Source organism: Crocodylus porosus, unplaced genomic scaffold, assembly GCF_001723895.1.
Source record: "Crocodylus porosus isolate Cpor-Errol unplaced genomic scaffold, CroPor_comp1, whole genome shotgun sequence".
NCBI classification, from domain to species: Eukaryota; Metazoa; Chordata; order Crocodylia; family Crocodylidae; genus Crocodylus; species Crocodylus porosus.
This window is the reverse complement of record NW_017728916.1, coordinates 16,010,944-16,032,301: the sequence shown is the minus strand read 5'-3', so window position 1 is coordinate 16,032,301 and position 21,358 is coordinate 16,010,944. Positions and strand designations below refer to the sequence as shown.

Genomic DNA, 21,358 nt, shown 5'->3' with positions numbered 1-21,358 from the left:
TATATATATATATATATATATATATATATATATGTATTCACTAATTTACACACATATCACCCACCTACACATAAACACAGTTGAGTTCCTAAATTGGGTCTTGTGATGTGTATGTATGTATGTGCTTGGTGCACTTGGGATACCTGGAGAAAGGTTAAGGTAAGAAAATAGACGTGTAGGGAATTAACGTTACCAGGACCAGGATTAGAATTGGTAGACTACAGGGGCCTTGGCTGAAGCTCAGGGGTAACTTTAGATTAATTGATCTTAATTGATTAAAAGACAATGCCCAAAGCCTGCAGAACAGGGAAGCATGCCGCACAGAGTCTGGGAGCGGAGCCAGAGCTACAGGGGAGCTGAAAAGGTAGATAGAGAGAGGGGAAAATGGGACTGAGGGAAAGCGTAGGTGTTAAAGAGGGGTTCTGGGTGTGAAGAGCCAGCAGATGGCTCCAGGTCAGCTAGAGAAGTTGCAGAGAGTGGCAGTAGGTGCTGGAAGCTGGAGAGAACTGCACAACAGCTAATAGAAGCTGGGAAGCTGCAGGGCAGGGGGGAGTGGAGCCTGAAAGAGAGAGTGGCAGCAGAAAGTCACAGGAAAAGCATCAGGCAGCAGAGACAGCAGGAAAGCAGGGAGAGGCCAAGAGGTGGCAGAAAAGGGGAGATGGAATTGGGAGGAGATGGGGAAACTAGCTGAGAGGGTGGGAACTGGAGCTGAGAAAGACAATGAGGCTGGATTTAAGATAGGGAAGGGACTGGGATTTAGTAAAACATGATCCAACTTGGGGTTGCAAATGATGGTGGTTTTATTGAACAGGAGAGATAGTGACACAGTGCCATTTTGGTTCCCTTGCACCAACCCACACACACACACACGCGCGCGCACGCACACAGAATGGCAGCAGGGGTTAGAGAGGCTTGATGCAGGGGCTCAAGTCCACTGAAGTCCAGGAGAAAGAGAGAGAGGGAGACAGAGAGAGTACAAATTGTAGGAGGAGGTGTGCAGGTAACATCTACCTATCCCAGGCTGGAATGGGGGCCTTGTCCAGTAGGTATTGTCCAGAGCGGGGTTGCTGGCAGGGCCTCTGGGTGGATAGGTGGTGTGGCATGGTGCTGGTCCAGATGGAGAGAACATTCCCCTGGGTCTTTCTTCACTGCCCCTTTTTATAGGGGCAGACCTTGTGTCACCCTAGTGACAAGAGGCATGCCCAGGCAAGAGTCAGCCCCGGCATACTCAGCATGTGTGCTCCATGCAGGGATGTGCAGTTTTGGGTGTCTGTAATGGTGGGGTACAATGGTAGAGTTTCTGGTTCTGCAGGGTCTTTTGTCTTTCAAATGCTGGGTTTCTGTCTCTGTTCCTGGGTGAGGTCTGTGGTTCCTGGATGAAACAATGTGAGGTGATGGCTCAGTCCTTACAGGCCATTCAGTAGATGCCTGCTACCATTGTAGTTCAATCATGCCCAATCATTCTCATTCATCGGGGAACCAATCTACACAGGAGGGGTACAATGAATCATATTATTGCAACATGGGATGCCCAGGCAGAGGACAGAAGATGAAGACTTGACATGGGAAATGGAAAGTTGACATGACTTTAGTTCACTTACAAACACAGGCCCAATAAAAATCAATACAAAAATGATAAGAATACAATATACAACAGTAAAAATCAATACAAACCTAATAATAATACAAAATAAAACAATGGATACAAAGCTAAAAACTTGCTACCAAAAAAAAATGTTTAAAGCTTATCCTAAGTTCACTTATACTTATCTATAGGGAATAGAGAGGGAGAGAAAAAGTCAGAAATGGTTGGGGAAAGGGTGGGAATGCAATAATAAAAAATATATATATACTGTGGGTTTTGCTATAATCCTGCATGATAAATTGGGTGCACATGGTGGTGTAGGCCAGGACAGAGCCAGCTTGGGGTTCCAAGGCCTTGATTCCAGCATGTGGGACTGAGAAGAGGAAGGATGGAGCCCTGAGCCAATGAACCTAGCATGCAGGGTTGGGCAATGTGAGGCCGATGTGGGGATGAGTGGGATCCCAGAACACTGATGCTGCATGTGGGACTGGGCAGGGGAGGGCAATAGAGGGGTCTGATCCTGGCATGCAGGGAGGTTCAGCCAAGGCTGTACAGGGCCCAGTCCTGGTGCATGGAAGTCTAGTTCAGGCCACAGACTGGCCCCTTGAGGCCAAAAGCTTGATCAATACTACATGATCCTATAGAGCAAATCAGCTCTGCCTAGTCAGTCTGGACAATATAGTTTGATCATATTGGGTAAGGAAAGTATGATGCACTAAACAACCTGCATTATTGATTACATTCATTCATGGAACTGATGGAGATACATTCTTTTGGTTTAAAAAGGTGGTACAGAAGAGATTGTGTTCAATGTTGATCATTTGTATCTGCTTAACTGTGGACATGAACCACAAACCTGGAATCTGGATTAGAACAAAGTTTTGAACCTAATTTCCTTAAAGTTTAAAGTGGTTTTGGATGTAGAAGTGTAATTTGGACAAATCTTCATGCCACTAATATGAAAGCAAAGTTGCTGTAACCACCATGGTAGTGCTACTGTAACAGAGAGCCTTAGGCTCATAAAGGGGGAGAAGGCTGCTATATGCTGATATTCCTGTTGTAGCCCAGGGGCTTGTATTTATGCTAGGTATGGGTGGTTTGTGGATGAGGGTGTAGGGGAGCTCATTAGTGTCCACTTGATTTCCTTGAGCCCCACCAGTGGCAAGCTCAGGGCTTAAAGGCTAAGTGAGCCACAAAGGGTCTAGGGAGCCTGGTGCCTGAGAGGGGCACAGGCACAGAGGGACCAGGGACCCGGCACCAGCCAGGGCATAGACACAGAGGGGCCAGGGGCCAGGAATAAATGATCCAAGGGCTCGGGGCCTAGAAAGGATGAGAGAAGCTAGTGCCTCAAAGCGAGTTCCTATTCACTGGGCCTAGGCTAGCAGGCCTAGCTAGAGTAAAGGGGCAGAGGCTGGGGAGGCCAAAGCCCCATAAGAGCACACTGTACTGGTAACCCCCATGAGGCATGGGGTGTGGTAAAGGGGAAGTTACAATTAGCTATGCAATAAAACTTTGCCCATAAAACTTTGGTTGCCCTGCCAGGCAGAGTTGATTAAAGTGGCCCAGCCAGGGGAACCAAGTCCTAGCACAGGTCCAGGGGCAGCCTCTTTATTAATCTATAATCAATCAAGGCATGGCAAGAGAGACAGGGGGATCACCCTGGGGCAGAGCAGGGCATGGTCGCAGAGCTGCCAGGGGGTGTCATGGCCCTCCCGGGACTCCAACGTGTTACAGCTACACATATGCTGTCAGCTAGCACACCTGCTAGCTGCTATGTTAGTACTGAAGCTAACATTCGGCACTAGTGCCATATTCACAGTGAACCGCCCATGCGCTTATGCTTCTGAACTGACACCCCTTCGTGGGAGGAGTAATCCTTTTCAAATGTTTAAAAGTGCTCAAAAATAAACATTTAAATTAGCCTAGGCAGAAACTCATGCTTCTGTCACTGAGACTGTACCTTTCCATCTAAAACTTCCAGCACCATACTGTCCTGCAGAATCTGGCTATGGACGAAATAATGCATACGGGGACTTGGAACATGCAGATCAGATACTTTTGTTCTGGGGCTCCATGCTGATATCACAGATGGATTACAGAATTCAGGAAGTACCTGCAGTATTGCTGCTGTTCATAGTAGTGCCATGATGTTATCATTCCTTAGTCCACTTAACTGTGCTTTATATGATCCATCTATCGCTCTTCTTTTTTTAAGTAGAAGAATGTTAGAATATTTTTTGCAAAGCTTCTTTTGCAGCTTTCCTGGGTCATTCTGACAGGCCATAGACCTCAGTGTAGTTGAACCAAACAGACTAAATGTCAAAGCAATTTGAACTTCTCTTTGTACATTATAACCTCCAAGTCCAGTTTCTAATTTTAGAACTTGCACACAGGGAACTTTGACTCACTAAAGGGTAAACTCATTTTATTTTCCATGATGTGAGCTAATTTATGTTCATCTCTGCTAATGTCATATCTTCAAAAAGAGTGCATTGAGAATCTTAGAAGTCCAGGTCACACATATGAATTTGTTGTTTATGCAGAAGTTTTAATTAAAACTAACACAGACATGGAAAAATGGAGTGGAAGAAGTGGCGTTCTGTATCTGTACTCTAAAACCAGGTGGTGTAACATTTAGACAGGATCAAAAAGAAGGAAAGGTAGATTAGTAGAGAAGCAGGGACTTATGCATTTTAGCTAGGCCACTGGTTAACATTAGGTACATTATTTAACCATTCAGTACTTATTCATAAAATGGCTGTTGTGTAACTTACATTATTTAGAGGGAAGTAATAACCTTATTTATACATGTTAGTTACATGATTTGAGATTCAAAAAATATTTTATTATGTTGTTACTATATTAAAATGGATAATACTTTTCTTTTATAATGTTCTATACAAACACAATGTTTTCTTTAAGGCCCACTGTAACAGGGTGCATGGCTTGGGTTGGAGCCCAGCTGAAGGAGGTACAGTAATCACCTGCCTGCCTAGGGACATAGGGTCAGCTGACAGGGATGATGGACTGGCCCAGAGGAAATTAAAAACTCCCAGGAAGGGGAGATGAGAGAGAGGGAGAGTGGAGGCTTGTGCACTAAGGGAAAAGCACAGAGCCTGGATTGCCTCTTTCTCTAGGTCTATGGAGAGACTGGAAGTTTTACATTTTGTTTGTTCTTGCACATTTGCCTCTTTTATTGCTTGCTTTATTTACTGTGGTGACAAGCTTTCTGTGTGTACAATAAATGTACTGAAAATTGGAACTAAGAGCTGCCTAGCCTTTATGAGGAATCTGGCTCCTGGGTCTGGCTAAGGGAGTAACAACTTATTATATAGTTTCATAGTAGGTAGGGTCAGAAGGGACCTGAGCAGAACATCAAGTCCGACCCCCTGCCCTGGGCAGGAAAGAATGCTGGGGTCAAATGACCCCAGCTAGTTGATTGTCTAGCCTCTTTTTGGATGCCCCCAGGGTAGGAGTGAGCACTACTTCTCTTGGAAGTTGGTTCCAGATCCTAGCTGCCCTGACTGTGAAGAAATGCTTTCTGATATCTAGCACGAATCTACCCGCAGTCAACTTATGGCTGTTGTTCCTCGTTACTCCCAGTAGAGCTTGGGGGAGCAGGGACTCCCGTATAGCCTGCTTGTCCCCATTTGCCAGTTTGTAGATGGCCACCAGATCCTCTCTCAGCCTTCTCTCGTGGAGGCTGAACAGGTTCAGGTCCGGTAGCTTCTCCTCATAGGGCCTGCTCTGCTGTCCCCTGATCATGTGAGTGGCCCTCCTCTGGACCCTCTCAATGCTCTTCATATCCCTCATGAAGTGTGGTGCCCAGAACTGGATGCAGTACTCCAACTGTGGCCTGACCAGTGTTGTATGGAGAGGGTGGATCACCTCCTTGGACCTTCTTGTGATGCATCTGTGGATGCATGACAAGGTGTGGTTAGCTTTCCTGACCACGTCCTCACATTGGCAGCTCATGTTCATTTTGGAATCAATAATGACACCAAGATCCTTTTCTGCCTCTGTGCTGACTAGAAGGGAGTTCCCCAGCCTGTAGGTATGCTGCTGGTTCTTCCTCGCAAGGTGCAGTACCTTGCACTTGTTAGTATAGAATCCCATCCTGTTCTCATCTGCACGCCCCTGTAACCTGTCTAGATCTAGTTGCAGCCTGTCCCTCTTCTCCAGCATGCTGACTTTTCCCCACATCTTAGTGTCTTCTGTGAATTTGAACAAGATGCTTTTCAGCCCCTCATCCAAGTTTGCTGATGAAGATGTTTAACAGTGCAAGCCCGAGGACCAAGCCCTGGGGGACCCCACTGCCCATATCCCTCCAGTTGAAAAAGACCCACCCACCACCACTCTCTTAGTGTGGCCCTCCAGCCAATTTGTGACCCATCTGACCATGTAGGCATCAGCACCACAGTCGCCTAATTTCTTAATGAGAATGGGGTGAGAGATAGTGTCAAAGGCCCTCCTAAAGACTAGAAAGACTACATCCACTACAACATCTGCATCCAAAGATTTTGTGACCTGGTCATAGAAGGCCACCAGGTTCATCTGACAGGACTTGCCTTGAATGAACCCATGTTGGTTGCCCCTAAGCATGATCTCCTCTGCTGGCCCCTTGCAGATGTGCTTGTAGATAATTTTCTCAAAGAGCTTCCCCAGGACCAAGGTAAGACTAATGGGTCTGTAGTTTCCTGGGTCCTCCTTCCTCCCTTTTTTTAAAATGGGGGCCACATTGGTCCTTCTTCCAGTCCTGCACCTCACCAGAGCATTACGAGTGCTTGTAAAGCCTTGCCGGGGTCCCTCAATGACCTCTGCTAATTCCCTCAGCACTCTGGCGTGGAGATCATCAGGACCTGCTGATTTGAACATGTCTAGACCTACCAAAAGTTCCCTGACTAGGTCCTCACTGACCCCGGGCCTGGCAGCACCTCCCCTGGGTCCGTCGGGGATCCCAGTGAGGGGGATGTCCTGGTCCCTTCTCAAAAAGATGGATGCAAAGGAATTGTTAAATAAGTTAGCTTTGTCCTCTGGTGTGACCACCAATTTTCCTAGCATATCCTTCAGAGGCCCTATGTTACCTGGTACCTTCTTTTTACCTCCTAGGTATTTAAAAAAGGACTTGTTATCCTTGATCCAGGTCACTAGTCCCAGTTCCATCTCCATCTTAGCCTTCCTAACAGCCCCCTACAGTCTTGAGCAATACAGGTATAGTCCTCCTTGGTGATGGCCCCTCCCTTCCATTGGGTGTACTCCTACTTTTTAGCTTTGAGACATTTATGGATGCTTCTGGTGATCCATGGGGGCTCTTGAGCACTCATGCTCCTTTTCATCTGTGTGGGGATTGGCACCCTTATATGTGGTGGAGAATCCAGGCACCTAAATCCAATTCCAGCAAAAATGACTGGATGGGCTGCAGCAGCAACAACAGCAGCTTTTTCAACAGCTCCAACTCCAGCAGTAGCCATTCCAGAGGAAACAGCAGCAGGAGGAGTTCCTGAAGCAGTATTTGGAGCTGAGATGGACTCCTTGAACAGGAAGAGCACCTTCTGTGGATAGCCAATTTTTGACAGGATCTTGTAGATGCCATTCTTGCTAACCATGTTGAAGGCCCTTTGTAAATCTATGAAGGCTACATAGAGAAGTGCCTGTTGTTCATGGCTTTTTTTCTTGCAGCAAATACAGTGTGAAGGACATGTGTCAGTCATGGAATACCCAGCTCTGAACCCATGGCTCTCAGGATATACTCACTCATAAAGTGGAGTCATTTCAGAAGGCCCCGTTTCAAGCTCCTTACTGACCACACTGAGCAGAGCTATCCCTTGGTTGTTGTTGCAGTCTCCTCTGTACCCTTTATTTTTGTATAGAGAAATTATTTTTGCATCTTTCAGGTTCTAGGGTCTATGGCTTTCTTCCCAGTAGGTGCAGAGAAGTGTGTGGTTGTTGCTTGCAAGCTTTCTCTTCCCTTCCTTTAGGAGTTCCAGAAGTACCTGATTGTTGCCTGCTGCTTTCCCAGGTTCAATCTCTTTGATAGCTTTCTCTACATCTTTGAAAGTTGGTATTTGGTCTAGCTGCTGCATCTTTGGAAGCTGGGGAATGGCAGCTAAGACAGTATAACAGATAAGGGCATCATTGCGGGGAAAAACTTAATGATTTGTTCCAGTTGGGAACAGAACTTACCTTTTTTTCTGTTTGGAGTAGTTAAGTGTTGGTCTGTAGATGGATAGAAGTGTCAGGGTTTCCAAGTCTGTTTTCACATCCAGCCACATGTTCCTTTCATTGCTAGATACCAGAGGGGATATGCACTGAGGACAGACTTCTTAATAACAAACCTGACACCGTGTATTCTTGGTTCATTGTCAGGTTTTCCAGACCAACAGAAATGGTAGTTTACTTGGTCTAGTGATCCAGTTTCTGAAAGTCTCATCTCACTGAGAGCTGCAATATCAGCACCCAGTTGATGTACTTCTCTATCAAATATGGCCCCTTTCCAAAGTTTGTGGTTTTTCAGTTGAAGTCTGGTTAACATAGTGTGAACATTCCAAAAGCAATGATTAGTGTAGTCGGGGGAAAAAAGAAGTTGGAAGGAAGCTTTTTAGTCCACCTTTTCTAGGGCCTTCCCCAGGCTGGGGCAAGCAGGCCACTCCTGAATAGGGTTGCTTGGACATCTGGGCTTCTGCCAAATGCCTGGGTCCTTCCCCATTAGGATGAGTGACCTTTGATGAAATGCCTAGGCAGAACAATGAAGAAAGGGGTTACAATGGGCCCTCAATCTTTTTTCTCAGCAGGAGCTATATGACTCCAATAGCAAGACAAGGGTAAAAATGATTAGTATAGACCTGTTGCAGCTTCTAGCCAGAACACTGCTCCAAGGAAGCACTTGCTGTATTGCGTCTACAACTTCACTTTTTCTGGGTGGGTGAGGTCTCAGTAGTGTGGTTGCTGTTGGCCAAAAGGATTTTGGCTCATCCACTTTTCTGGGGGCATTTCCTTCACCCAGGGGGCTCCATTACCCCATCCTTAGACACTTCTTCACCTGGAACCATTTGGGCATCCCAAGGTGACACAGGTTTGTTGACTGCTGTCCATCACTTGCTGTTGCCTTGCTGGCTGCATTGTCCACTCATCCAGTGACAAATACTGGTTCAGGGGGAGACTGGCCAAATAATATAGCAAACAACATTATAATATTTGCTAAAATGTAGGTGGGCTACCTCCAGCAGGTAAGAGAGGTGTTGTAGTCAATATGAGTGGCTAGTCTCACAGCCAACCAAGATAAATGTCACTTGGGGTACACAGAAACTAGGAATCTGGGGTATATACTGGGCAATGGCAATCTAATCAACAAAGTAAAAACCTTGGTAGAATCACCAGTACCACAAAATGTAAAAAGCAGATGAAGTCATTTCTGTGCTTAGGAAACTACTATCAACATTTCATCCCACAATTTTCTGCTATCACAGCCCCACTAACTGACCTGCTGTGGAAGGGAGCCCTGCAAAGGATCCAGCATTCACTCAAATGTAAGGCAGCATTTGGGAAAGTAAAATGGCTACTATGGAGTGTGCTGATCCTACACAGCTTGGACTTAACAAAATAATTTATATTGCAGACAGATGCCTCAAAGTGAGGCCTGCAGTGGTTCTTTCCTAAGAGTCTGAGGATAGAGAATACCCCATTCTGTATTTCAGCAGAAAGCTCCTTCCCTGGGAGCAGAAGCATGCTGTGATAGAAAAGGAGTGCCTAGCAATTATGTGGGCTGTTAAGGACCTTTGCAATTACCTCCTAGGGGTTTGTTTTCATTTGGTCCTGAACCATAACCTTAATGTTATATTGGAGACCAAATCCTGGTTGATGAGGATCCTGTCCCTGCAGTCTTTCAATTTTTCAATATAACACCAACCTGGATCTGCACATGCACATGCAGACTTCTGTTCTGGGTTGAAAACATTGAAAGAGTGTATCTCAGGCTCTACTATTGGGGGGAGGGGGGTGTATAATGGCGTGCATGGCTCAGGGGCTGCAGCCTAGCTTCAGGGAGTTAATGGGTAATATCCTGCCTCCCTAGGGACATGGGGCCAGCTGACAGAGATGATTGGCTGGTCCAGAGGAAGTTAAAAGCTCCCAGGGAGCTGAGCTGAGAGGGAGAAAGAAAGGAGGCTGGCAAACTGAGGGGAAAAAAAGCACAGAGCCTGGATTGCCTCTTTCTCTAGGTCTGAGGAAAGTCTAGAGGTTTTACTTTTTTTTCCTTTTTCTTTTTTGGTACATTTCCTTGTCTGTTGTTTGCTTTGTTTGCAGTTGTGACAAGCATGTACAATAAATGTACTGTAACCTGGAACTGATAGCTGACTGGCCTTTATGAAAAAGCTGACTTCTGGGTCTAGCTAAAGGAGCACCAACCTACTAAAGCCTCAAAATAGGAAGCAGGGGATGATTTTTCTTTTGGTCCAAAGATATGAAAGACTTTTTAGAGAGAGGTTTCAAAATGATCAACATGGATGGCTTTGCTGTTATCTTTCATATAAGGATGTACAACAGCCAATGCTATGCTTTTGGGTGGTTACTTCATGCTAGCTGCATTTGAGTCAAGGTTTCCAACACTGATTCCAATTTATTCCATGGTTGTGAGTGTTAGTCTAATAGCAGAACACATCTGTGATTCCCTGCAGTGAAATGATAATCACAGTCCACTGCAGCTATCATTTAATGCTGTAACCACCCCTCTGTCATGCCAGATTAATTCTATTTCACCATTTTTTATTGGTGTTCATATTTTTTGATAGAGGGTAATAGCCATGGCAGGATGGCAGTAAATAGTAATTGATTCATTGGTCAATCTTAGTGTTTAGTCATGTGACAATAAAACATGGATTGAAGCAACAATGTTGAATTGTTATAGAAACATTTTAGGGTTCATAAAAATGATACATTAAAACTTAATTTTATTTTCTCCCTGGTTTTTGTGTCTTTTAGATATGAAAGAATAAAAAGTGCATAAACTATTTATCTGAATTCACTAGCTTGGTTCTTGGTTAGTAACTTTAAAAACTTCCTTCATTGTCCCTGCCTCATAGGTGAGTGAAACCCTCTTACTCTTAGATATCTTATAAGAACATTCAGGCAAGGATCTGTGTATGTATGCATCTAAGCTGTGATGAATATGAAAAGAGATTAAGCTCACAGTCTTCCTGTTCCTACATCAAGCATATTTTTGCATGAACAAATCCATCTCAACTTTTTGAAAGCATATATCATAGTGATGTTTACATATCTACAGTATATGTGCTTACAAATTTTTCAGGTTCAGTTATAGCAGACCTTTAAAAAATAACTGTTACATTTTTCAAAGTGACACCAAATGTTCTCTTTGGCCCTTGGCAGATGTTACATTAATTGCATGCTTATAGTGTTAATCATGCCATAAATTCAGCATACCACACATTTAGCCAATTTATTGTGCCATAAAACGACAAACCAATGATGTTCCACATACAATGTATAGTGCAATGAAGAATATTTTTTGTGGCTGGTTTGTATGCCACATTAAACTGAGGGTACTGCATGTGTCCCAGACCCAGGGCTGAAGCAGCAGATGCTGACAATCATCTGTCTGCAGCCACCCTGTAGAGCCATCTCAGGCTCTACTCTTGGGAGGGGGGGGGATGTATAGCACAGTGCATGGCTCCAGTATCTGGAATACAACTGCATCCTGTCCAATCCAGTTCAGACCTGACAGATGCATGATTTGGATCTGGGAAATTTTATGCTGTATCCCAAGCAATTGATGTCCTGCCATGCACATCTGATATGTCAAGTTGTATCATATTTGTGATGGGGCATAAAATTCCTCAGTTCCCAATCAGAGTATTATTTTTAACATCTGCCAGAGGCCTTATAATCATACTAGCCAACTGCCTATAAGGCTTTGGGCCAGTTCCCCCCTGCTTAAGGTCTGGGCCCTTCCCCTCCTCCAACATTTGGGTCTAGGCTCATTCCCTCCCCCCACCTTTGGGTCTGGGCCTGTTCTCCCCCTCCCCTGTGCTCTGGGTCATCCCTGCCCATGTCCGCCTGCCTCCCATCCCTGCTCTCCTCCCTCCCAGCTGTTGGCAGGGTCTGGCAGGGGTGGGGCGCTGACAATGTGCCTCCCCTTCCCCAACCCCCTCCCCTCCATGCCAGCTTTTGTCAGGGCCTGGTGGGGGTGGGGCAGAAGCAGTGTGTTCTCCACCATCACGATGGGTGGTATCCAGCCCCACCCTCCACTTCTCATTTGGTATGGGGATGAGGCGAATGGAACCGCTCCTCCCACCCTTGCCTTCATCACTTTGGGGCTGGGCCTGCTCCCCCAACCCATTTGGGGCTGTTATCAGGGCATGGCAGGAGCAGTGGCAGTGCCACTGTGGCCCCCCTCTCCCCCATCCCCTTCTCACTTCCTTCCCTCCTTCCCCCTCCCTGCCAGCTTTTGTCAGGGCCTAGCAGGTCTTCATCCCCCTGCATCTGGCCCTGCCTCCACTTCTTGTCCAGATGGGGGAGCAGGGAAATGGGCCCCCGCTCCATCACTGCCACCTGCAAGAAGCAGGGCATGGGGGTCAGGCCAAGGCCAGCAGTGCTGGCCTCATCCCCTCCCCCCCACTCCATCCTCTGTGTCCGCACCATCATGGTGGTACTCAGCTGCACCATCTCCTGTCTGAATGCTCTCTGATTGGTTGTTTCATTCAGCCAATCAAAGTGAAAATAAAGCATTATAGAGAGACAGACAGACTAAGGCTTTTATATATATAGAATAGTGTTGCACCACAGTAATAGTTGGCTTACTTTCCTTCTGGTTTGTTTTTCTCTCTCTCTGGACATGCTAAGAAACTACACAGCAAGGCTGAGTTCTGCCCAGAGCTACCTATACAGAGGAAGAGAGAGATATTTTGAGTCATAGCAGTTCAGCCGAGATGGTGAGGAACTAACCTCTAATCAGGCAGAGCTTATCATTGATTCAGCACTGTTCAGTTCTCTTGTAGGCTTTGTAAGCAAAAGTCAGAGTTCAATGCAGTATTGTTAGTTGTTTCCTATATAGAAGGATTACAGAGCTAAAGGTTTTTTTCCTGCAAGACTCTAACCATTCAGGAAATAGTGGTATCCCCTGAAATACTGATTTGGAAGATTGAAACCTGAACAACTGTTACCACTATTACAATGTATAGAAATATTGTGCAGTTGCAAATTGAACTCGCTTGCCTGAATTTTTCCAGAAAAAAACAAAAAAACAAGTACAAAACAAAATGGGGGGGGGATAACAGCCCTGTAGCATTGATCATTAGGAATTCACAGATCAAATGGTGTGTTGTAAACCATAATAAAAAGTAAGACTGTACAAAAGCTCTAGACTTACTTTGATTAGCTCAGTTACATTCCTTTAACCCGGGGCAGACCCTGCCAAATCTGAAAAGGTAAGAAAATGCATCAGGTCTTCAATATTTATAATTATTTTGGAGTAGCAAAAACAGTTCAAGCAAAGCAAGAAATTGACATATTTTGAACAGTCCATTTTAAAACCATCTTTTCACTGACTGACTTAATCCAGAAATATACATTTGAAATAGAGAAGTTTTCTCCTACTGCAAGGTTTTCTAAAACAGGTACATTTATAATTATGGTGCTGAGCTTTTTCTCCAGTGCAATTTGGGCTTCACCCAAAAATTGAAATGAAAAGTATACATGTCAGCTGATACATCTTTGTCAAATCAAGGCATTTAATTTCTATCTGTCTCGCTCTCAAAATAATAATAATAAAAAAATAAAACCCAAGCAATTAGTGCCCAAATATAAATGTATACATATGTATGTACAGCTCTCTCACTCTCTCTCTCTCTCTCTCTCTCTCTATTTATGGAGAAGTAAAGTATCTTACCATGCATTCAGTATATTAGACCCCGTCTGCATGTTATATCCGTTATGCAATTATGTTAATTGTGCAAAAAATTTAGACTGGCTCCATGTGAAAACTATGACACTTTAAAATGGTCCAACAAGCTAGAAAGTTATTGCTCAATAACTTTAATAGCTGTTTTCATTTCAGTTTTAATTTGCCTGTGTAGGAAGTCTGAGGTTGGGAGACTACAGCTTCTGTGATCTCCTGGTCATGCGGCAGCATAAGTGCATTCTCAAAGCTGGGAGATCATAGCAGTGGTGATCTCCTAGCTGCAAGAGCACTCCATGCAGTGGCTGGGAGAGCAAAGCTACTGTGATCTCCCAGCCGCAGGGTACTCCATGCTTCCCTGGGGCTGGAACATCACAGCAGTGCCCCACAATTTTGGGGGCAGAGAGTCCCACAATTGATAGGGCTTCTGGTCCTGCTTGTGCCCCACCTGTAGCCAGGGTCAAGAGTCCCCACAACTGATGGGAGTGGTGAGGGGGCCTGCTTCTTGCCAATGGAGGAGGAGCCTGGGATCAGTCTCCCTCTGCACTGGCAATGAGGTATGATGAGATCAATTCATGATCCCAAAACCATGCCTCCTGCTATACACATCTGGCATGGCAGGAAGTGCAATTGTGTGGATGGTGCATTAGATCCCATGAGACCTTTATCTGTACATGTAGAGAGGGCCTTAAAATGCCAAGAAGAACAAAAACTGGCACTTCAGAGAACTTCTGATGTATTGTGCCAATGCAGAGATTGTATTAGGGAGCAATATTTAAATGGTTAAATAATCAAATTTATTTAGCACCCATATGGGGAAAAATGCATATGAATGCTTCAGCTTAGTATCCCCTCTGTTTTTTTCACACATGCACAACATTGACATTTGCACATATAAGCAAATACAAATTTCAAGGACTACTGCATCAATCAAACTATTTTTCCTTAAGAATTGTAAGAAATAAAATGTTTATTTCTATTTTTAAATACTTGTGAAGTGCCTAAAAAGATAACCATATGTTAAGGTAGACTAACAACCAGAATGCCCTGCATTCTGTGTTCATAGTTTTTATTTCATTAGAGTCTAGTAAACATACTCTCATTTAAATCAGCTTTCTGAACACATTTAAATTAACTTGAAAATGTTTATATAACTAGAAACCCCAAAAGAGTTATAGCTACTTAAAAACAGTGCTTTCAATTTCAATGGGAAACAAAGATTTCACTTTTATATGAATTCCAGTTAAAACTAAGTACACTCAAAAGTGTTATACTTTATATTCCTCAGGGTAGGTGTTTAAAATTGGTAAATTATATCACACATGAAAATAAGCCACCACTGCTGAAACAGAATAATTACATATGTCTTACGTAGTTTTGCATGAGACATGGCAGTGTTTGTGTAAATAGTAATGCCAACTTTTTATTTGGTTTTGGTTTCCCTTGATTTTCAAACCTCTACATTTTGTTTTGAGTTTTGACAGGGAAAAGTCTGGTTTTTCTTAGTTTCATTGCATTGGAAACCAGGTATTGTTTTGAATTTGGGATAATTAATGGTGTCAAGCAATGACCCTGAGCAACATTTCACTAAATTTGTCAATCTTAATATTTACATTGTTAGTTTGTAAAACATGATTGAGGGTTGAGTCTACCTTGGGCCTCAGGGAGCAGGAAAAGGCAACTGGGACATCAGCCTTGGGCACCAATTCATAGGGAATTAGAGTGAGAGCCCCCAGGGAACCTGTGCCTCTGCCACAGCCCATGTTCGGGGGAACTTGTATCAAGGCAGCAGCACCCCATACCTCCATCCCTGCACAAAGAGGCCAATGCTAAGAGGTAGGTGGACAAGAAGATAGGTGTGTGAGCTCCCATCCCTGGGTTTATATAGGAAGGTTAAGGGCAGCAGTGAAAGACATAGCATTAGCAGCATGACTTGTATAACAAAGCTAAACTCCAATTACTCATATTTTTAGACCATAGCTAAAAAGTGACTCCACTCTGTGGATTTATGGGTAGCAAGCCTTTCAGCACTCTGTTGTGTATTTTTGTAAGAACAACATTTGTACATCATGATAGTTGCCATGGTTTCCACATGTGTACCAGTAAGATTGTGGGAAAATTGTGATTTATGTTAATGCCAAACTGAATTAAGAATCTTAGGGTTCAGAAGTCACTGGTGAATTTTAACTGTGTTCTTCAAATGAACAAGACTTTCTCTTGGTATTAAAAAAAATGCTGGTCTTTTGGGAATAAAGTTGACATATTAAGAATATTCCAGTATTCTAGGGAAATTAAGGTTCTGCAAAAAGGGTTAATACAGCTTGATGTTTTTCTTCTTATTAATATTAATTTCTCCAAAAGATGTATATTTCTTCCTTTTAACTTCTCTTCCCTAATTTTTTTTGTTCCATGATAGATAATTACAGACTACCATGGAAACTATAACTGGGTAAAAAGTTATGCATGCCAACAACGTTGTCCATAAATATGGTAAAATGCATTGCCTGTTATTATGAGCAACCCAGTGGTATAGTAGTTAGAGATTATATTGCCTTTTAATTTTCACACAGTTCCTAAAATGCTAAGGAAGTAGCATGCTTAGCTCCTGAAGAGCCTGTGTTACTGTGAGCCTGCCACAGTAAACCTTCTGGCTGAGTGGGACCTGGCAGTGGAGATTCTGAAATGAATTATGTCCCATTGACCTCAGCTGGAAGTATGTGCTTGGCCTGTCGGGTGTTGAGGATAGTAGGAATGTAAGAGAAAAAAGTGGAGTGATTCAACCTAGGTGTGACAGAGAACTCCTAGGAGTAAGGGGGAAGGGAGGAGATTTATGTAGTTTATTTTTAATTAGTTTTCCCTCTGATTCTGTTTAAAGCTCGTTTTCATTCTAATTAAGAGGGGTGACCACTTAATTCCACCTAATTAGGGTGTTTAGATCCATTCTCTATTAATGATACTGTATATGCAAGATCAGCATCTTACCTTTGCTGTGAACTTTAATGGATTAATCATTTATATTATGTGTTCTAATTACTTCAGTTCAACACTTATTTACTTTTGACTTCTAAGTGACTTTATGAATGCCATTATTTGCATTGTAGTAGTCCTTGAGGACAGGCAATTATTGTGATAAAGTACTTAAAACATAGCAGATACTAGGGTAAAAATACTAAAGTAAATATAGGAAACATTCTTCAAAAAATCAATATTACACAAAGAGTTTTATCATTTGGCCTGTTATAATCTAGACAACTTCATTTTTTTTATATAACTGTGCCATAAACAGTAGCACTTGTGCTGGTATTTATACAAATTTTCACTTTCTTAATCCCTGAGCCAACTCTTACAAGTTGCATTTTTCTTTGAAGCCATATTTGGTTTTACATTACTGTTATTTTGATAAAACCCTCAGGTTTTATTGAAACATAAAGTCTTAGCTAACATAACTCCAGATGAAAACTTGGACATACACATCCTAACAGCCCCAAAGCCAGAACAGCTCTCAGACTTAACAATTAAATGCCAGATTTTAATGCAAATCTCATTATTTTCTTCTTTAGTCTGGTCCATATCTTTTGAATACTTGATTCTGGTTCTACTGGAGTTCTGAACTCTTGATATATGTAGTCAAGCAAATCCAAGTGCTTATTTAGGTCTAGGGAGGAGAAAATTGCTTATTTCATCTTAGCTTATCCCCATCGTGTTTTGCATTCTTTACAGTGGCATGGTCTTTTGTTTTTTTTTTTCCGGATAGCGTTGCTTGACATACCTTTAATGTTGAAAGATCATATCTCAAGTTCTGTTAGGTATAAGCAGATGAAACCTCATGGACTGTCATATGAAGACTATGATACTCTTGTTGTTTTGTGATTAGCCATATCAAAAACAAGTTTCCTGAATGCTTAGGTATTGTAGACTTGCTGATCGTTTTGAGTGCTGGTGTGCCAGTTGAAACAAGCTATTTGTACTAATATGATATTTAGTGGGTGCATCTACTTGAAATGCTTACTGCACATGGCTTAATAACGTTGTGCACTAGTCTGTCATGGCAAAAACTGTGCTGATAGCCTACTGCATAATGTTATTAGGCTAATGTGTAATAAGTGTCACTAAATAACCATGTGCCCGAACTACTACGCAGTAATTTTAGGTATTACGCATTTAGTTAGTGCTTTATTAAGGAAGTACTAAACTAAATGTGCAATATCTAAGATGCATTAATGAACGTGTAGACATACCGGGTGGCTATGATCAGACCTAACCGCCGCTGGGATGGATACTGTACAGGCAAAGAATAATAGCATAAATCCTTGCTTAAAAAATCTTTACAGTCTTAGCATGAATGCAAAAGGCACTGGTGATTACAAACAAAATGTAATAATCTCCAACAAAAAGGAAGTTGTTAATTCTCTAACAGCATAAGCATGATTGAACTGTGTAGTTCATTACCTATTAAGGTTTTCCAGCATAACGTGAAATACCCAAATTGCTACAGATTCATCATAGTAAGATGACACATACTTTATATCTTCATTGTGGACACCCTGATTTACCTTACCTGACTAAACAATTTGAATGAACAAAAATAGCTCCAAGAAGGAAGGCAATGAAAAGACAGCTACCTGTAAAGTGCTAACAATAACTCAGAATAGTATTGGTGTCTGTAATAAATGTTGACCTTCTTCCCTATCCCTAAAAACTTTGTACTGGAAATTTAAATTTATACACCTGAAGCATCAGTGAATTCTGAAAGACACAATTTTCACTAAAAGTCTGCTTTTTGGACCAATAAAAATATGATTGGTAGCTCTGAGTGCCACTGGGTTCCATACAATAATAGCACTGCTAGGTGTACAAACATAATTTTCAAGGTATGCCCAGGTATTTCAAATAGGAATCAATAGCATCAAAACATTCTGGCCTATTGTGATCTTTCTGAGTTCTCTTCAACAACAAAAAAATCCTCTATTATTTATGAAAAGTAAGAATTTTCCAGCTGGCATTTTCCAGCTTGAGAAAACTGAGAACTGCTGTTTCATTACACGAAAGTAAAGTCTCGGTGAAATAAAATATGGATGTGGTTGTTCTGCATTAGTTAAGTTTTCTTTCAATTACTTCAATTACATAGTTTCTGTCTTATAAGTAAATTCTTAATAATGACATGTTGAATACACGTTTTCCCTTTCCAAGGTTGCAATCAGAAAGGGGAGGTGAAACAAAAATGGGAAGCTCAAAATGACTTTAAGTCTTCATTTGACTAGGTCTAAAGAAATACCATTTTAAACAATTAATATCAAATTGAAGGTTTATGGCTAGATCTACATTGTAGAGGGTTACTTGCTTGACCAGCAAAACATCCTACTGGACAGGTGCTTCATTAATTATATTGAAATAAATTAGCTAAATTTTGATTTTTTTGTTTTGTTTATACTGGCTTGCAGAACAATTATTAAATCTGTGGAATGTTAAGTTAGAATGTGCTGTCAGCAGTTGCATATTAAGGGTTAGTACCATTTCTTGCTTGCAGAGCTCTGCCTTTCCACCAGCGCTAGGGACAGGTAGTCAGAAAGCCAGAGCCTGAATTGCTCTAACCTGCAAAGATTGAACTGATTTGCAAGTGAACAGACTTTCATATTTAATTCTGGAAATGCAGGCACATCCCTACAATGGCTCAGACTAAAGGCTGGGGAGTGCTAGAGCAGCCTTCCCTTGACTTTGCAGCAGCCACAGGGCTGGAGGGAGACTGACCTGGGGGGCATGGCCAGGCCTCTGCAGGGGCTAAGTATGATTGGAGGGGTTTGAACTGTAAGTGGGGAAAGGCCAGGGCTAATGGGACTTAGCCCCCCAAACATTTTCTGGCAGCTAGTGATGGCAGAAGCACCACCAGAGCTTTGGCTGCAGCTCCCAATGCCTCCCACTCAGATGCCTTCCACCTTCCAGGGTACCCAGGAGTTGGAGCCAGAGCTCCACATGCTGGGCAGGAGCCACAGGACTGAAGCTTCCCAGTCCTCCCACCCAGAATGGTGGGAGCAGCAGCTGGAGACAAGGAGGACAGAACAGTCGCCCCCCTGCCCTGGGCACCCTGCTATGGCTGTGCAGCTGCACCCAGAACAGGGTGTGTGGCAGTGGCAGCTGGCCTTAGGGCTTGCTGGCACCTCTGAGCTGGCCTGGGAAGCCCATTCCACAGCCAACCCCTGCCCATGCTGCTAGGCCAGGCTGTCATGCAGCTGCAGTGGACAGGGTAGGGCCCTACCACTGTGGGCCAGTCCTGTGGGGCCCTTCCCAGCCAGCTGGAGCTCTGTGAGAGCCCCATCCAGCTTGGGCATGGGAAGCTGGGAGCAAGCTGTCTGTTTAGCCCCCACAGCCTCAGCCTGAACCACAGCCCTGGCTGCCCCTCTGCCTCTGCCCTTAGCAGCACTCACAGGTCAGCTCAGCTCAGCCCCATAGCCCCAACTACTGTCAGGGCAGGCAGGTGGTGGGGACCATGCCAGCCATCTCTGGCCATGCTTCCTCCCCTGCCACTGGAGTGGGGAGGGGGAATGGCTGAAAGAGGCTGGAGTTCCCCAGTAGGGGAAAGGGTGGGGAATAAACCCCTTCCCTGCTCACTTTGCCTCAGGTGGCCATGCCTCTGGCCATGCCCCTGCCCCTGCTTGAGCTAGAGAGCAGATGGTCAGACCTAGCCCAGCTCTCTGGAGAAGACAGCAGAGCCTAGCCCAGGGCTGAAATGCTGGAGGACATTGGTTTAACTTGAACCAGGAAGGGGCCTGGGACAGAGGTTGCATAAACCAGTTTGATCCAAATCAGTTAAGTCTGATACAGTAAAAACCACATTATCTGGCACCTTACAAGCTGGCATGCTCTATTAACTGGCATGCTGGCTTATCAGGTAAAAACAAAACTGGAAGTCCCCACCATGGCACTTCCAGTTTTGCTGAGCCCCAAGGTCCAGGGCAAAGTAGCCTGCACTGCCGAGCCCTCAAGATAACAGTTCTTTTTTCCCTTTCTCTTCTGCCCCACTCGCCATCCCTTGCAGTGGGAGGGGCAGCAATGCAGCGGAAGGGTGGCGGCGCACCTGACACTGCAGGAGGGGCGGGCCTCTCTGGCACCCCCCATTCCCCATGCATGCCAGATAAAGCTTTTGCTGTACTACATTCACTTTTGTCTCAAACTGGTTTTAGCCATTTTGAAACAAGTTTATGTGTACTGAACTTATCTTCTGTTACACTATTAAACCAGTTTCTGATTACTTAAGCCAATTTATATGTAGCTCAGAGGTCTAGGGCTAGATGTGTGGCTAGGAGCCAAGATACCTGGGCTCTATTTCTGCTCTGGCTGAGGAGAAGGCTGGTGGGAATGGAGAGTGGTGCATCTTGGGAGGCTGGAGGATTGTAAATTGCTTATTTTATTTCTGAGGAGCAGACTGAAGTTACCCTAACATGAGCTAGATAGCATAGCTCCGAGTTAACCCTCACATGATGTGACATAACTTTGAGCTGCTCAGAAGGCACTTAGCACAAATTAATGAGTTTTCATGTGTGGAAACTCACATTTTAGGTGTCCATAGTGTGGTCTAAGTGTAATGTGTGCCCTAGGTAGAAAAAATTTGGGGACCACTGCCCAAAACAGCAATATATATTTACAGTGTATACTTATAACCCCAGAGTATTTACTGAGAATTAAACTACTAGTACTATGCTTTTTCTGTCTGTATATTAGGGTGAAGTTTCATGTTGAGCCCTACTAAGGGCACTTAAAACAGGAGCATCCACCTGTTTTAACATTATAAAATTACACTTCTCCAGGTGAAGGTTAACTCTGGGCTGTGTAATATAGCTTGTGTTAGAGTAACTTTAGGGTTTTTT

General features: G+C 43.6%; 1 protein-coding gene and 2 long non-coding RNA genes across 4 annotated transcripts in view; 1 reads left to right on the top strand and 2 right to left on the bottom strand.

Moving 5' to 3' along the window:
- LOC109311039 overlaps nucleotides 1–886 on the bottom strand; it is a 1,248-nt gene extending 362 nt beyond the window's left edge. Inside the window, exon 1 of the long non-coding RNA XR_002101380.1 lies at nucleotides 855–886. This is a non-coding gene — a long non-coding RNA (uncharacterized LOC109311039). The remainder of the gene's footprint in view (nucleotides 1–854) is intronic.
- PCDH11X (protocadherin 11 X-linked) overlaps nucleotides 1–21,358 on the top strand; it is a 1,248,873-nt gene that overhangs the window by 1,157,181 nt on the left and 70,334 nt on the right. The window lies entirely within an intron of this gene.
- On the bottom strand, nucleotides 6,267–19,588 carry LOC109311044. The gene is made up of 3 exons (XR_002101384.1): nucleotides 19,578–19,588; nucleotides 8,585–8,592; nucleotides 6,267–6,368 (listed from the first exon to the last, which is right to left on the bottom strand). It is a non-coding gene; the product is annotated as an uncharacterized LOC109311044 (long non-coding RNA).